This window comes from Agelaius phoeniceus, chromosome 3 (genome assembly GCF_051311805.1).
Source record: "Agelaius phoeniceus isolate bAgePho1 chromosome 3, bAgePho1.hap1, whole genome shotgun sequence".
Classification (NCBI taxonomy): domain Eukaryota; kingdom Metazoa; phylum Chordata; class Aves; order Passeriformes; family Icteridae; genus Agelaius; species Agelaius phoeniceus.
This window is the reverse complement of record NC_135267.1, coordinates 49,038,325-49,056,715: the sequence shown is the minus strand read 5'-3', so window position 1 is coordinate 49,056,715 and position 18,391 is coordinate 49,038,325. Positions and strand designations below refer to the sequence as shown.

Below are 18,391 nucleotides of genomic sequence, written 5' to 3'. Positions count from 1 at the left end.
GGAAAATCTGTGCTGAAAAAAAAAAATTAAAAAAATGTAACTTCATCGCCCTTTGCTTCCTCTTGGGAAATACAATTAACTCCCTTTTTATGAACCGCAATTGCGATTTTTATCCAAAAGATTCAGGTCTTGAACAACACAATACTGTATTACTTGCTTTCATAATGCCAGTGAACCATGTCAATTTTTCATTAAAAGAGGAATGACCTGTGCTTTCTTATCCTTTCCTCTCTCCCAGAATTTGACACAGAATTTCAATGTCACAGGAAACAAATAACATTAGATCTATGCAAAAATAATTTACTCCACCATATATCATTCTTAGCAGCATCACACTTTCACCTTTTTCAAAATTGGAAGATGAATTAATAAATTAGTGTTTGTTTCAATCATAATGGAAAACTATGACTACTTAAACAGGCTCATGCCCTCCCTGTAATTGAAATTTGCAAATATTAATGAGATTATACCAGTGTTCTGTCAATAAATGTTATCAACTGAGTTCATTTGGGTGGAGGTCTTGGGATTTCTGCAGGATGATTTTGCATTGTCACTCTAAAGGTTTCATATTAAACCTAACAGATCATGACTACCTTTTTTAATTAACTCGAGTCCTCTCAAGCTTTATATAACATGTCAAGGGGTATAAAGTATACAGCTCTTGCACAGGTAAGCAGGCAGGAGGAATGCACAGTGCTGCTTATGAAGAGTTACAACTGTTTGGAGAGGTGCAGTGGCATCCCTACCTGAAAGTAACCAAGTGACAGATAATCTAGATCTGTCCCAAGTGTAACTTGTTCCTGAATAAATATATATCTCTCCTGGCCAAAAAACATCCAGCATTGTCACTGGGAGGCATAGCTCTAAGCTCCTGCCTTGTCCTTAGGTGGCAGCTTTGTGATAACAAGTGAGCCTGTAGCTAACCAACTCCTTAGTTACTTGTAGGGAAAAGCTGCTGGAAGAGGCTGAATCCTTTTGCACGGGGCCTGACTCAGCCAAGGCTGAAGGTGTGTACATACACAGAGAGCAGGAGCACGGTCTGTGACAGCACCACTTGGTGTCACCTGCCATACAAATGTCACCACTGGGCAAGTTCTAACTACCTGAGCTATGTTTAATAACCCTGAGGAGTCAAAAGATGGTTTTCAAGGGGTTAGAATCCCTGAAAACGTCTCTGAACAGAAATTTCCAGGATCAGCCTACCTCAAAAGGTCAAGGAAAACAGTTTCTCTTTTTAACTCTGAGGAAAACTCCACAATCATGCAAATCATGAAAAAGCATAATACTTGAATATTTTTAATGCCTATGAAATTCCAGAGCTGAAAAACTGAAAAAGATAAACCCAAAACTGTCATACAAATATATATTTCTTAAAATGCATTTGTTCATTCCAGTGATATTTGATTGAGCTCCAGGTTTTCAAAAAGTATATAGTGAAAAGATTTTTTTTCTAAATTTATTTATAAATGTAGCTCTCTCTATATTTTTTTTGTAATTGTTTGGAGTATTCTGAGCATTCAAAGGAATGAAAGAGATCATTTATCCTCTGTGTTTGGCATGAAGGGTGTCCTAATGCACATTTAAGCTTTTCATTGTAGAAGAATGCTATCCTGTGGATTGCTTACAGAAAATGGGAGAGGCTGTATCTGATACAGGCAGTCAAATGACATTGTGTAGTACACAGTCAGCATATTTCAAACTAAGAAATCCTTTTTTCTCTTGTTACCTTCAAGTTTTCCTTGAAAATATTTCCAGATAACTGTGGAAAAATCATACTAAAAGAACAACTACTGAGAGAAAACTTAAACTGTCATTGTGCAAAACTGCAAACTTAATAAAAATAACTTATTGCAAGTATTGCCTCCCAATTTTCTGTGTTCTGTGTTTTGAAAAAGGTCAGACTGAATTATCATATTTTTCCTCCTGACCTTAAAATCTATGTCAGTACATTTTATTTTTTATTGGAACCTGGCACAGCAATTCTCTGGTGTTCTATCTTTTATTTTTAAATAAAAGTTTTAACTTTTATTTTTAAATAAAAGCAGAAAATCAAGGTGGGGGTGAGGTGAAGGTAGAGGGGAGAAGCGTAAATCTCTAGCTGTGACCATGACAAAGAAAACTTAATAAAACCCTCAAAGAGTTAAGATTTTGCCTTTTTTTTTCTTTTTTTTTTCTTTTTTTTTTTAAATGAAATGACTGGCACTTGAATTTTACTATTTGATATAGTCTAATTTAAGGTGTGAATAGTCATATTGCAAAGCTCTTTGTATCTACACTGGACCTGAGATTGCCTTTGTGCTGTGCAAGAATTCTCAGTCCATTTCTTACTGCCTGAAGCCCACCACAAAACTAAGCCACCCCATTTTTTTTCCAGTTAATTGAGAAAAAAGTTCTGTGCTGTAGGAGACTTTCTGAAGAAATATGACTTGAAGAGAATTTAAATAAGGAGAGATTCCAAAAATAATCAGTATCCCATCATTCATATACTTTTCCTAGTGATAGACATTCATGAACTCATGGCATGACTTTCAGTATCATCTCTGAATTTCTTTCACATGCAGGATATTTCCCTAGAATAATAATGTAGTTTTCCAAAACTATATCTATAACTCCATAGTATATTAGATAAGAAACTAATACTGGAAAAATAATCTTTGTTGCATTCATTTCAGAGAAATAAGTATGTTATTAATTAATAAAATATATAAAAAAGTTATTGCAAAAACCATTACAGTTGATTTATCTGCCATATTCCAGAACCTCCTGTTTTTTTATAAATTTTATATTTTAATTTAATTATTCTACAGATTACCAGATCTTATCACAGTGTTCAATGTTGGATATGAACAGGGTGAAGGGTGAAGCTCTCCAAACTGTATGTGAAGAAGGTGCCTTTCACTGTGAACTTCTAAAAATACCTCCTCTTTTTTTTTTAATTGGTCATGTATTCAGAACATTATCACATCTGTGGATTTCATAGGCTATGTCAGTGTGAACATTTTACATGAGATTAAATGCTTAGTCTCATATTTGAGCCTTTTCCTTTCTTTACATATATAAACCACATCATACAGGCATATATTCTATTTCAAAGGCATAGAAATTTCAAAATATGTTGAACTGTTGCTGCTTTAATATTTAATATTAGTCTGCATATATATATGTTTATTTATTTATTTATTTCACTTCAGGCATTTCCAGTGTATAAATTGGAATAAAATTTTTTACACCTATCTATCAATAAAACTCATTATTGTTTACATTCCTGTAGATTGTGCAGCTGAGCAAATCAGGCTTTCATCTAGCTGAGTTATTGAATTTACCTTCCTTTTATATATCTGGGCATTTTCATTTTCCAAAATAAGGTGTTTACAACTATTTATAAGGAGAAAAAAGATAATGGGACTGAAAATGTTCAAATATCCAGTAAAAAAGGATACTCTAGTAGTAGGACAGAGATATCTGTACTAGAAATGGACAACATCTGTAATTTTTTAATATTATTGAAACCACAGGCTTCTCTCTGATAAGACAGACACTATTTCATAAAACTTTCTCATATATTTGTTCACACACCTGTCAGTTGACTATATGACCAATAACTGAAACAAATTAATTTTTTTTGAAATTATCCATAATTAAATCAAATTATAATGATTTCCAAAATAAGAAATTTGCTTTTTAGGAAATTCTTTCACAACATGAGCTTTAAAAAGTATTTTAAAAGCAAAGAAGGGGGAACCCCCCCCTAAGTTTTACTATATCTACCCTAAGGACTCTTCAGGTATTTCCTGCATCTAAAATAAGAGAACAAACGGTACACCTTTTCTATTATAGTGGGTATTCCACAGTATTTGTTTGTTACAGCACAGGTAAAAAAGAGAGTGCTGCAGACCCCATTCCCAGTGTGGTAAGAGGAGCATGGTCCCATCATCAGACTACTGTTCTCACTAAACACAGAACCTCTGCCATGTTTTTGGAAGATCTTGAGATGTAAAGATTTGATTTATCATACAAACAGTTAATTGCAGCTTCTGCAGCATCCATGACAGCAATTCCATACAGAAGTAAAGGTGAAGTCTAGGGCAAGATGTATAAGCTACTTTATAAGTTTCTGGGACAATCTGAACATTTGCGGTCAGGTGGGAGGACCTGCAGTGGACACCTTCCTCTGTGGCATTAATGTGAATATGCATAATCAAGGAAAAGTTTGGAAAGGCTCTGAGGATGCCAGAAAAAGGGCAGAGTGTCAACTCAAAAAAAAGTAGTGATTCTTTTCATTCAAAATATCCTGTACGGCTGGCTGGACCTGTAGGTGCCAACTGACTAAGCATAATTTACCAAGCAGAGTTTGTGTCTGGATTGAAAGAGAGGCAGAGGACAAGAAACCAGATCTGCAATCTGCTAATGATAGCTGCATAATTTTTGCTGCCATCTCAAGAGAGCCTGTGGCATAACAGGGGGGAGTTTCAATGTGTAACCAACAAGTGAACCTAGCTCAAGTCTGTATTATCCCCTGCACCAGTAAGGAAGCTAACTCTGATGCTGGGCCTCTCTCTGACCATTGCCCCTGGTGTCTGTGATCTGAGGTAGGTCCCACCTGGGGTGAGAACATGGGAAGACATCAGGCTCTCCAGGGTGACGACTCTCCTGCGTGTGATCCTGTGTGTGGCATGGGCTGGGCTCCCAGCATGACTGAACTGTAGGAATCCCTTTGAGATGCTCAGGTAGGACAAATTTTCAACAGCTGCCTTGGTAGCTAATTAGTCCTATCCAGGCTTTGATATTTGGTTCAGTCAGTACATGATGAAAAGACTTATTTACATATTTTCCACCTGTCGCCTGTTTTTCTGTCATCCTAGTGTTTCTGAAAGTGTAATATAATGCCAAGGTTTCCTGGAGTAAAGGAGTGTTTGAACCAGTACTATTTAAAGGACTCCAATTTTATACTATTAAGACCCAAACTAGATGACTCCTAATTTTTAATTTTTTAACTGTATTATATTTTCATCTTACTTTTTCATGAGTTTTCTTTCCTGGGAGGAATTCAGAGAAGTCCAGTGCAATAGCAGAAGAAATAAAAGCACATCATCCTAATGAAAGTGATTTTTTCTTTCAATTGATATTGAATGAGACATCCTGCCTTTGCTTAAAAAAAAATAGGACTAGGAAACTTAATATGTTTCTTATTCTTTTGGTGTCATTTGTACTAGACTATACTAATCTGATTTTAACCTCAGAAAATGGTCATGACAGCCAAGAACCCAGTTGTGTCCCTCTTTTCTCTACAAACTTTTGTACTTAGATTTCTTTTGCATATTTATAACCCTTCAGCAATTGTACACAAGTAACTGATATTCCGGCTAAATCTTGGCAGCAGATAAATTTGCATAGTGAGTTGGTACTTGAATTTGTGAAGGAAAATATAAGAGGCAGGAAAGGACAGGAAATTATTTTTGTGATGTGTTAAAGTACTCTAAAATGACCCAAAACCAAACCATCCCCACAATGTGGAGCTTTCTTACAGTCAGCTACACACTATGTCACTTGACATGTCAGTGGGCTGTAATTTACCACAGAAATGTAACCTGCCATGCATTAATAAATAAAAATGCATAAAATATACTTTCTTTCCTTTTCTGATTTTCTTCACCCTCTATAAAAATGCTGGGCTTCATTGTTTTGTGTATTGAATCTGTATACAGGGCTGATGGTTATGTCACTGGGAAAGAACTAAATGTCTGCTTGTCCCTCCAGATGAATGCTGGATCTCTTCAGTATTTTGCACATGTCTGCACAGTTCATAATGTCATATGCCCCTGTGACTGACTGCAGCCTGCAAAGTGACTGTCACCATTATGTTATTGACATGCTCACCCTCTCTGGCATGGGAAATGTGCACTAGCTGCATTTAAGGTAGAGAAGCTGATAATTTTTTCAGCTCAGAAGCTAGTGGTGGAGGATCTCCTCCTATCTAAATATTGAGGGCAGATATAACCGCAGGGCAGCAGCACAGGTCACCCAGCCCTGTGGCACAGAATAACTTATCTCCCCAACTACCAGCAGCTCATCTTCAGATGGTGGCAGCAGAAACTCACCTGCTGTGGGGCTGTAGCAGGCCAGAATGGCCCATTTCCATCGAGTTGGTAGCATCTTCTGGGTGGAAAAGGCTGTGTTTGCTTGTCTGCCCTAGGAAATCCCAAACACCTCTTTTCTCTTTAAGCTGTCAAGTCCTTCCCACCGGTGAGATGATGGCGTGATGAGAAATGTGTGGCTTTGCACTACTGAGCCTGGAAGCAGGGACTCCTGCTCACATCCAGGGACTCTTGCTTCCACTTGTGTCTGAAGTGCAGAGTGGGTGCACCTGGGGGATGGGGGATGTTCCTATCTCAGTGACTGGTTGTGCATCAGATGAGAAAGGCAAGAGAGCCAATTAGCCAGAGAATCCCTAGGGTGTTCCAAGTTTATGTTTGAGTTTGTTAGCCAGGAGTGGCTAATTTCTTATTAACTAGTTTTTTAAGTTTATGATGTCTATGGTAGACAATAGTTCCCCAATAAACCCATTAGTTGACCTTAAATGCCTAAATATGTACTTTAGTGGTTTCATTTGTTCTATAGATCCTCTTAGAAACATGCAGAAGGGTTTTTTTAGACATTAAGTTTTAATTTTTTAATTCACATATAACTTTCCATAATCATGTAAATGTAAGTTCTAATTAACAGTGTAGAAATCAAATTATTCTGTTAATCCGTGACATACCATTAAATTTGATATTTTAACCATGATGAACTATAATTAGATGAAGTATAATTAGATCAAAATAATGTCCTGAACATTTGGTATAAAAAGAAAAATATATGGCTCTGTACATATGTACCATTATGATAAATTTATTACAGAAAAACAAAAGCTAGTTTATTCTAAGTTGGTTTAGTGGTCTTGTTCAGAACATGGCAGGAGTAATTTAAATGAGTTCTCAGTTTTACCCACATTATACATAATGAAACTGTCAAATTGAATCATTAGTATACTAATTTTGGCTCTCTTAATAATCCTTTTTGTATTGTATATTCTTACACAATCTTACAATGATGGGGAATGTATATAATTGTTGGGTGCACTAACAGCTTGTCTGTATAAAAGGAGAACAATTTTAAAAATAACCACTGCTTTCAGATGTGCAGTTTGAGAAACCTTATTTAGTCATCCAAAACAAGAAGAAATTAAAATCAAGGATCATGATGTCAAACAGTAACTTACCTTTTTACCAAGCTGTAAAGAAAGTAAGTAGTCATATAAAAAATGGCAAACTCTTAAAATTATTAGGAAGGCTTTGAAACCAAGAGCTCAAATGTTAGGAAACGTCACAACCAGAGCACTTTGTTTTCAGCCCTCTCATAAGGGTGCATTATATATGACAATAGAGTGGTGGTCTAACTTTTTAAATACAGATTGGCTCATTTATTTGGGGTTTTTTGTTTGTTTTTAATTTTTTAACGCATGTCTATATGTCCATAAAAATACTAACAAATAACAAATGTAGAGATTCATAGAAGATCTATATTGAAGATCTATTATCAGTTCAAAATTCTTGGAATTAAAATGACAGGCCTTTTTTCTCTACATTTGAGTGATGTATTTCATCAATAAGCTGGATGTATGTAATGCATGTTTGCAATAATCGTTTGCGATTCCCTTGTTTCCACATATCACATATTAGAAATCGCTACTGTATAGGGCTTTTCTCCTACCACAAGTTCTTTATTCGAAAGAGCCTTTTGTTTTATTAATTACAATATCAAATTCCAATTATTACTCAATTTGGATGCAATTAAAGATTTTTTTTTTAATACAGTATCTTTGCATACTATTGTTTCTAGTAGTTCATCTTTGTGGTTTGGTTTGGTTTGGTTTGGTTTAGTTTGGTTTGATTTCCTACCACCATCCCCAAAGGAACTAGTGAAACTAAGCCCCAATATGGCACTTTGTTTTGTATTCATATGGACATTCTTTTACAAGATCCTCAGCTTCTAGTGTCACAGGAAAAATATGCTTTGCTACTTTTTACAAGAGCAAGGATGTTAAACTCTGGTGTCTTGGCTATGTTCCTGATTGACTAATTAATATTCTGCATAGTTTCTCTAAAATTTCAAATTAAAAGATTGGTTTTTAATTTAGACCAGTAGCAAGCAGAGTATCATATATTGCCCTGCAGAAAAGGCTGCATTTCTTACTGCAATTTAGTATCATGAAGCATCATCAACTCTGAGGGAAAATAATTGTGGAAGTGTTGGTGTGTTCCAAGAAGATAAGTTTGTCTATTCAGAGCAGTGCTTACCTGTTGCAGGATATCAGATCTTTGATTGTAAATTCTAATTCATGTAAAAAACAAGTTGTAAATGAGTCATGTGTAGTACATATAGTACAGTAACATGACAATGTTATCACATAAAGATAACCAAAATGGATTTGAAGATTCCTGTGACCTTACTGACCCCTAGGAGGACAGAAGTAATCAGAGTCCTCGGGAACAGATGTGCTCAGGGTTGTTAAGTGGTGCTCTTGACTTGGGGGGAGATGGGGTGATGCACACACTTGCCTCTCTATTGAATGTCACAGCTGGCCTGGGCAGATGAGAGCATCTGGTGCTCCCCCTGCAACGCTGCTCTGCAGTCCTGTTACCACAAGCTCTGTGTTCTGCTTGATTCCCACACCTGTCACTTGCATAATAGAACTGAGAATGACCCCAGTGCAATACAGAAACTAAATTATGCAATCCATAGCAGCAAATTTACAGTTTCAAAATCCAACCATATAATTGCATAAATAGAGATGGAACTAAAAATGCAGTACTGCAGCTGTGTTTCATCTTGTGTTTTAGGAGACAACAAAGGATGAGTATGCCCTTAATGAACCAGCTCTCTCTTTTCCCACTCTCTTTTATCTCTCAACTACAAGTACTCAGTAATCTCACAGTGAAGGTGTTGAAAATCAATGTTATATTTGATTATATTCAATGTTATTTAGTCTTTTCCACTGGTATGAGTAGGATGAAGAAAATAGTGGCTCAAGGATCTTTATTAAAAGAAGTTTTGTGATGTGATTTTGAGAGAAAGTGTTTCTGATACATCTCAGGGTCGTAAAATGCTAACCAGGCCAACCCTGTAGACATACCATGTGTTTCTGGATTACATAGTTACCCACATCAAGATAACTAGGATCAAATTGAAGTCAGATCCTGAAGTCAGTATCTGGCTTCTGAATTTGGGATGGGCTTTGGCTGGAAGATTACAGATGATCTCTTTAGGACATCTGCTTCCTCCCTCTTATTGTGTTCTATGCTTCCAAGAGGTTACTGTATCTTTCCTTGTCATACTTGAGCCAGAACAATCAATCATCCTGGATATATGTAAAAAATATAGCAGCTTGGGCTGCCAACCCATTGGCACCTGAATTTTCAGAGCTTTTGATATACTCATTTTATCTGAGCCAGTCTCCAAATGGCAAGGTCTAGTCTTAAATCAAAATCACATAATCCTGGGGAAACTGAGTGTCTCACCTCCTTTAGCACAACTAGATGGCTTGGTCCTTGTCTGTCACCTCCCCTTTAAAGAACACTGAGAAGAAATTGATTTGAGGAATAAATATCACTGGGAGAAAGAGTTTGAAAACAGCCTTGTAAGAAAAAAGGATAACATAAGAAAGGCAGGAGGCCATAATATGTCTGGGCAGCACAGCCTGCCATGAGCTAGTTGCTTCCCTATTGGAGAATGAAATAAAGTAGAAAATAAAAAAAACTTGGGTAAAACAGCACTTTTCTGGGCTGGTAGTCATCTTTTGAGCAGGGGTAAAAACCTGATGGTGGAGGAAAAGCAGAGGTCCTGTCGCCACATTATACTGCAACTGGTTCCTGTCCTATCCTGCAGCAAGGCAGGATTATCAGCAGGATCAGTGAGGCAAGGATAGACCACTGCTCCTACACATTATCTCCCCAAACCCCAATGACTCTTGCCAGAAAGTTTTAGTATCTTCATGATTCCTGATGATACTGTGCCTTTTTAATATCAGGGTTTTGAGACACCCAGGTACATTACCCTGTAGTTATTACCCATTGGTCAGAGCTGCTGTCTGGAAGTCATCAAAGCAATGTTCAGGCTCGGAAAAGCCCAAAAAAAAGTATTTACTACAACATGTTGTCCTTTGGAAGGGTCAGTGCAAGTGTCACAGAACTCTTTCTCTACACTCACTCTGTCAGGATAGCAAGAGAGAGAACAATATATTCTTCCAGTACAGATATAAGTACCTAGTGTCATCAATTCCCCATATTGTTACTGAGTCTCTTTAAAACTCCAGCCTCTTGGCACAGGTTATTACTGGGAAGAGTTTGCTGTGGATGGCTGCTGGAGCCTTGCTGCAAAACGTGGTGCACAGGGAAGCTGGGATAGAGCCAGTGTGGTGGCTGGCATGGGAGCCTGTCTTTTGGGTCACAGAGCCTGTGTAGCTGATAGCAGAAATAATTTACCAGAGCAGGGCTCTGCCACTGGAGTCAGACTGTGCCAGAGTCTCTGGTGGGTCTGGAGACAGATGCACAATTCCAGGATGCCTGTCACAAAGCATAAGGTTCAAAAGGACTGGTTCCAGTGCTCCAACGCAACTCACTCCTCTCTTTTTTTTTGGGAGAGTATAATTATCTGAGTCGTATGCTACCATCATGTAGAGGAGATTTGCTGTGGTGGTCAGATTTTTTCTGTTGTATACCCAGTATTTGACCATATTTAGAGTTTTGACCATTTTTCCTTTAATTTTTAATTTTTTTCTCTCGATCTAGAGCTTATAGTAGGTGAATGGTAGTGCTATGGGTCAGGCTATCTTTTCCAGGCCAGAACAGAAAAGGACAGACAGTCAACATTTTTTATGTGCCATAACTATTAGTTTTTAACCATAAAACAAATTTATTTCAAATACCCTTTTTGAAGTTTACAGTAACAGATATATTTGTAAATATACACAAAGGGTATCACTCCCTAGAACTTTTATGGGCTAACTTCACTCCTGTGACATCCCTCACCATTGCCCCAGTTTCTAAAATACATGGTATTTACGTATGTTCATTAAGAAAAACCAGATGCACTCATTGTCAATGAGGTAAATGATCTTACTGTTGAGAAAAAACAGATTTTCAAACCATAAGTCCTTACATAAAAGTATGTTTTTATCATAGTGAAAGTATTATGGGCTAATGTCTTATGAAAATGTAGTAAAAAAAATCAATAATGTGTCTACAGTTTTGAAAGTTTCATAAAGTAGTTCACATTCTTTTTTATATGATGCTAACTCTAAGAATTTTGCAAGTTACTTTAATGATAGCTGTGATCATTGTATTCCATTATGTATTCAGAAACAGTAGTGGAATTTTGTGTATTAGTCAGAATAACTGAAAGCTGGTAGAGACATTTATGCAGTCCACAAATGCATTATGAAAGTACTTAATCTAAGGCAAGCACAATTGTATATGCTTTATTGTGTACTCTTTTAAATTCAGGTATAACAGAATATCTTCCCAAGCATTTAAAGATATTAGACAAAATTGAATATATTGCCTTAGTTCATCCTAATTTAAAGTACTAGTGGGGCTTTTAAGAAAAACCATTGAGGGTTTTTTTGTAAAAAATTACTGGATTTTTTAATAAGAAAACTTTTGCCAGTGAATGCAGGAACTGTCATGAGGTGGTACATTAAGCTACAGCTTCTTTTAGCAAATACCTATTTTCTGAATGGCAATTTATTTTTCCCTCTGAGTTTGCTTAATGATGTTATTCATAGAGTGATAATTTGTCTCAGTGTGGGGCTGCCTGCTCCAGGGGAACCCAGCAAGGGCTGGGAGCTGCTGCCTCTCTCAGGTCACTCCACTGTGAGGTAGCAGCTTGTATGCCTATGGAAATTCACAAACATCCAACCCCCTCCTGAAAGGAATGTCACCCCTCAGTTCCTGTTGTGTTGCTTGGTTGTTTGTTTTTTATTTCAATACTAGGTAGCATCTCAAAACAGCACAAAAGAAATACAAAGAAAACTTCTATACATGGATATTTCCAGTTAAATATGGACTTTATGAGTGAAGAGAGTCTCTTCTGGCTTTTATGAATGCATTAAGTAGTTTTTTGACACTTCAATATAAATCTGTCAACAGATAACTAAAATATTAAGGAAGAGGACATTTTTGTTTACCAAGGTGTGTAGAGGCCCAGAAGGCTGGTTCATCACAAGGTGACAGTCCAAAAGTCAAAAGGCATTATGTTCATTACTGAACTAAAGAAGTCTGAATTTTGTCCACAAAATAAAACAAGCAAACGAATTAATAAATACAAAGCTTTAAATATCTTTTGACATGTCTCTTCAAGGTCTGCCTTGTATACCTGGAGGCAGTGATCACATGTATGTGACAACTTCTTGATGCTGACACAAATATTACTTGAAGTGTTATGGCCAAACACATGTCTTCACATCTACAATTTCACATCATTTCTCTGATTTTTAACCCTTTCTCTGATTTTTAACCCTTGGAGCTTAATTTTTAGTGGCCATTATTAAAAAAAAGTGAACCATGTTTTCACTGTTCTATCAGTCCTAGTTATAAGAAGATTAATGAGGGATAAGTATTTTCCTCTGACGTTATGGAATAATTTGTATGTGGCTCAGTGGTTCATCCTGTAAAGTGGACATTGTAATATGATCATTGATTTTTTTCTAATGACTTTGAAGAGCCTACAAACATAATGCTTTATTAGGAGGATGTCCTGGTTTTGTCTGGGGTAGAGTTAATTTTCTTCTTAGTAGCTGGTAGAGTGCTGAGTTTTGGATTCAGTATGAGAATAATGTTGACAAAACACCGAAGCTTTGATTGTTGTTCAGCAACCTCACCCTAAGTCCAGGACTTTTCCCATGCTCTCTCAGTGAGCAGGTACACAAGAAGCCAGAAGGGAGCATGGATGGGACAGCTGAGTTGAACAGGCCAAAGGGATATTTCACACCACAGAACACGCTGATCACTGTATAAACTGGAGAGAGTTGGCCAGGAGCCGCTGATCACTGCTCCGCGATGTCTTAAGCCTTAGTCAATGGGTGGTGAGAAATCATCTGTATTAATATTATTAATATATTTTACTTTGTTTCAGTTATTGAACTGTTCTTACCTCAACCCACAAGTTTTACTTCTTTTTTTCTGACTCTCCTCCACAGCCCATCTAGTGGCAGCGCTTGAGTGACTGTGGCACGTAGCTGATGGTTGGGGTTAAACCATTACAGAGGAGCTGCAAGAACATATGAAACACAAAACTGAGCAGCCTTGTTGGGGGAATCAAAATTGTCTCTCAATCTCTTCTGCCTTGCATGGCCATTTGGAATTTACCATCTCTGTGTATAAACCTCCTTCTTTTACTCTCTCATTTTTAACTAATATCTCTGTTTACCTACCTTCAACAACAAAATAGTAGTACAGAGAAGTGCACAACTGTCTCAGCAATAGGCTTTAATTAATTTCTTTTTTTTTTTTTAAATTACACTTCTGCATCATTGTTCCTTTGGACTTCCTAGAGCACAGACAGCTGCTAATTTAGGTGGAAATGGCCTAGATATCCATAGAGATAGGGGTAGGGGGACTGGATCATAGACAGTTTTTTGAAAGCAAAGGTTTAGGAGACATCCTGGACCTATGGGTTTGCTTGCAGTTGCTCCACTAAGATGAATGGGAGACGTATAGGTTCAGTGACTTTGAAAATGAGGTTATATAATCTCTGCAGGGGTCCTTGCTTTTGTTCATGCTCTCATCCCCAGTGCCAAGCAGAAGCCACATGTGTCAAAGAGATTTTAGTTTCCTCCTAGTACTTTGTGTCTTACATCCTTTCTTATCTTGAAATCTGGAGTTCACCCATTGCCTTGGACGGGATTCTTCAGGCGCCATGTTGATTATACAGTCACTTTTAGGCAGAAACAAATACATCTTCTGGGGGAGAAGAGTGACAGGAGTGTGAACTATAGCTTGCTCTGCTCAGCACTGAGGTTGTCTATAATGTTATCCAATGTAGCGATTTTTTATAGAATCCCAGAAAGCTGCAGTTTTTCCTTATTTTCCTATGTAAGAAAAAAAAAGTCAAATTACATTATTTCTAGCATAGAATTGTTGGGAAAGGCATTTTTCCTTTTCATTTATTGGTTTAGTCGAAAGCATTTCTGCAATAATTTATAATTTAGACTAATTTTAACTTGGTGCTTAAAGCCGATTGTTAATTTCTCTTAATCGCAATAATTGCTCGAATGAAAATTTCACAATGAATCTTCAAGTTCATTATAGATCAAGGACATACAGATGAATAAATGCATTTGTTACTTCTGGAAAATAAAATTCTTATAGAAATTATCTCAATGCAGTTGTATAAAACAAAATTTAACAGTGGTAGTCCAATAAAGAAGCTTTAATAATTAAAGGAAATGTGAAGAGTTAAAATCAAGAATTATCTTTTTCCTGAGAATATGGAGTGAGTTGGTCTTCATTTTCTTCCCTACCAGAATTATATACTTAAGTTCCAGTCAATTATATCTATGTGATGTCATTGCAGGCTTTAAAAGACAGTGGGGTGGCTGAGAGTTGTCTTGGGGTTTAATTTTGCCTTTGGAATCTTTATTACCAGTGATGATATGTGAAAAGGAAAGAGCACAGCTTGGCTTTTGGAAGCTGGGGTAAGTTTTGGCTGATGCTTAGGAGCAATAACATGCAAAGCCTTTGTAAACTGATCACAGACAATGTGCAAATCCCTAGAAAACAATAAAATATATTTATTACATTTTAGAATCAAAACCAAGTTTAACTTATAGGTACTGCAGAGTTTGTGTTGTGAAGTGATTCTAAAATATTTATTTACACACCTTAAGCTAAAAAATTTATAACTACAAAGAGCAAGATCATATTAAACAAAGCAACATGTTCCAAGTATTCCATTGTTCCTCACTGAACTCAGCAGTAAGAACTTTACTAAGAACTGGATCTACAATGAATAATTGGTGGAGGATATTTTATAACAAAAGATTAATTAATTTTCCTAAGAAAATTATAAGTCCTTAAAATAAAGCTGAAGATTTACTCTACTGAGATTGGACCAGTGTATTTTATGTGCTCTTAAATAAACTCCTTAATTACTGAGAGGACACTGCAGTTGACAGTGATGATAGGTGTGATATAATTAGACCCTCATAAATCCTCTTAAAAAGTACCAAAAAAAGTTAGTGTACTGTCCTGAAAACAAAATGCCAAACAGTTTGGATTGCCACCTGTCTTTGAAGAAATATATTAAGTGCACAGTGCCATTAACATTTTTTAAGATAAATATGCTAAAGCTAAATTATCTGCTTGATATTGAGCTAAAGATTTAACAGCAGACATGTCCTATGAAAACCCTGAGCCACGGCAGAAAAACGTCTCCTCTTCAAACTCTGTTTGTAAAGCATTTACACTTGTGACTTCTTCATGTTTTGTCCCTAACAGATGTGAGCTCTGTGAACTGATCAACATCTCCTTTCTGTTTCAGAAGCTCTGTAGTCCACTCATCACTTTTTGTTTGCTTGTCCCTATAGACGTTGATTGCACTTTGCTTTTCATTGCTTCCCATCCTAAGTTTCCACTTTTCAACACTTGATGTGATTCCCTGTACATTCCATTCACCTTGTTCTTCCTCAAGTTTTCTTTCCCTTTACTAATACTCCCATTGTCTCTGCTATCCTCATGCCAGGATTTGTCATACCTGTTCTCATGTACCCGCAGCTTTGCATTCCCATGGAGAGCCAGGGGACTGTTTTCCTTATTTCCATGGAAGCTGCAATTTTTAATAGTGCCTGAAAGTTACCCTCTCCTCTGTGGCTCTTTCACCTTCTAGTCCCTCTTTTCTTTTAAAACTTATTTTTGCCTCTGAGAGATGCATCCTTTAGAGCATTAGCCAACAAAAATCTGCAGGGAAGATGGTTAGAGCCAAGGTGGGAGTAGTTTTGCTGCAAAGCATTAATTTGTTATTAGTTCTATTCTTTGAGCTGAAAATAATTGGGAAGATGCTTCTAGCTGCTTAGGTAAATAGATGGCAAACAAAGTTTTTTATGATTTTTATTTTTTTCTTCTGAGAAATCAATAAATTTTTGCCCACTGATTCTAGAATTTGAAACAGGGATCACATGGGGTATGCAAAAGTGCATGGACAAAGAAATGCATTAGGTTCAACCAGATTTCTTATAAACATAGTTGGTCAGTAAGCAAAAGTAAATATTCCTGTCTACCTTCTTCCATTCATGAGTAAAGAAATAGAATGTAATTTAATTTCATTTTTATGGGTAGTTATTGTTATCTACTGAGGCTTAGCTCTCTCCAATGGATTTATGAAGCTTGCTCAGATTATCTTATTTTCTATGACCAGGTGTCTCTTCCATTTTTTGTTGTCTTTTATCTTGTCATAGTTATGATAGTAAGATTGAAATTGATTGATTGTAACTCTCAACAACTACAGTATTTTAGTTAGATGGTTTTTAGAGTTGAAGAAAGGAAAGAGGCATTTTTAGGGTATGATTCATTTGACCCTTTTCAGATGTCTACTTCAGGAATGGATGATGCGTACCAAAGTTTCTCCTCCACAAAGAAAACCTAGAGGGACTAGATCAGGTGTGAAACTCTCATTATTGTCTTTGCACTGACTTAAATTAGAAATGTCAACTTTGTGATTAGAATTGAATAATGAAATCCACTTCTGTATAGAGATAACATACAAGTAATCTCTATCATCTAAGCCTTTAAACATATCTAGTCCAACACCCCTGCCAAGGGCCTGGACATCTTTCACTAGATTAGATTGCTCAAATCCTCATCCAATCTAACTTGAACACTTTCAGGGATCATCCACAGTTTCTCTGAAGAACTTGTTTCAGTGTCTCATCACACTCATTGTAAAGACTGGCTTCCTTGCAGCCAATCTAAATCTACAGTCTTTCAATTTAAAATTATTGTGTGCTGTCATGACAGGCCTTAGTTAAAACGTTTTCTCTTTCTTTCTTATAAGTCATCTTTAAATATTGAAAGGTCGTAATAAGGTCTCCCTGGAGCTTTCTCTTCTCCAGGCTGAACTCCAGCTCTCTCTTTTTTGTATTCCTAGGAGAGGTGCTCCAGCCCTCCGATCGTCTTCAGGGCTCTCCTCTGGACTCACTCCAGCTGGTCCATATCCTTCCTATGCTAGGGACTTCAGAGCTGGACACAGCACTCCAGATGGGGTTTCACAAGAACAAATTAGAGGAGGAGAATCCCCTCTCTCAGCCTGCTGGTCATGCTTTGTATGCAGCCCAGGAAGCAGATAGATTTCTTGTACAATGTTGAACATTATTCTTTGTGTCTTTTCCCACAATTGAACGCTACTTCCAGTGACAGCATGGTTTTGTCTAGGGGGAAAATGTTAGAAAAAGAATGAAAGATGAAGCAGAAATAGACTAGTAGAAATCTAAAATCCAAAACATTATTTATCAAGATACCTTGTAAATAAAATCTAATACAATAAATCCAAAATAATTTCCAATGTGTCTTACTAAAACAAGCAAAACTTTCCAAAAAATGGCCTATGACAGTTTCTTTACTTAGACCATATTTGCCCTTAAAACAATTTGCTGACATAGCTGGGCTAAGAAGAAGTGAGATGTTTTCACCATGCAGAATGACATAAGTATGATAGCAACTTCCTGGCTGTAGAAATGTTTCTTAAAAAGCAAAAAAAGCCAATTTGCAAGTACAGCTTATTCTATTCCTGGAATTAAACTCCTTTTGCTGTTGCTCTATCTCCATGGTCAGGATTTACCAATATAAACAAATGTTAGGATCTGATCATTGTGAGATGCCTCTGCCTGAATTAAGGTGAAAGGGAGAACATATGCCAAAATCAACACTACAGATTTTATTTGACAGTAAATGTGAGGTAGAGAGAGAGATCAAAATAGGAAGGGGATGTGGAGGGAGGAGAGAGAGAGAGAAAGAGAGAGAGGGAGAGCTAGATTAAGCAAAGATGTCACCACCACATGGATTCCAATAGTGTCCTGTTGGTCCTCTTCTTCTGGTCTTCTTGGAATTGGGGGGTCCTAATTCATTCTTCTGGAAGTTCAGCTCTACACAGTTCAAGCCCCAGGTATCCAAGGGGTGGTCACAGAAGTTCCCACAATTTGGGCTGGCATGGGTTTAAGCCATTATTTCCTTTCTCACAGCTTCCCACAGTAGGGATTTTTGTCCAGATGTTAACCAAAAGTTTATCTCAATTAGGCCTGGAATTAGCTCCTTCCTGCTGTGCTGTCTGCACTCATCTAAAATTCTTTTGTAGTGGGTTA

At 36.9% G+C, this 18,391-nt stretch overlaps 1 protein-coding gene across 5 annotated transcripts in view; it reads left to right on the top strand.

Annotated features, from left to right (window-relative positions):
- Nucleotides 1-18,391, top strand: part of HS3ST5 (heparan sulfate-glucosamine 3-sulfotransferase 5) — a 191,081-nt gene that overhangs the window by 16,496 nt on the left and 156,194 nt on the right. Inside the window, exon 1 of one of the 5 annotated variants that reach the window (XM_077175214.1) lies at nt 4,590-4,727. The exons of the other annotated variants lie outside the window; for them this stretch is intronic. The gene's annotated coding sequence lies outside the window, so the exon portion shown is untranslated. Of the gene's footprint in view, nt 1-4,589; nt 4,728-18,391 lie in introns of those variants that run through there. 5 annotated transcript variants of the gene reach the window in all.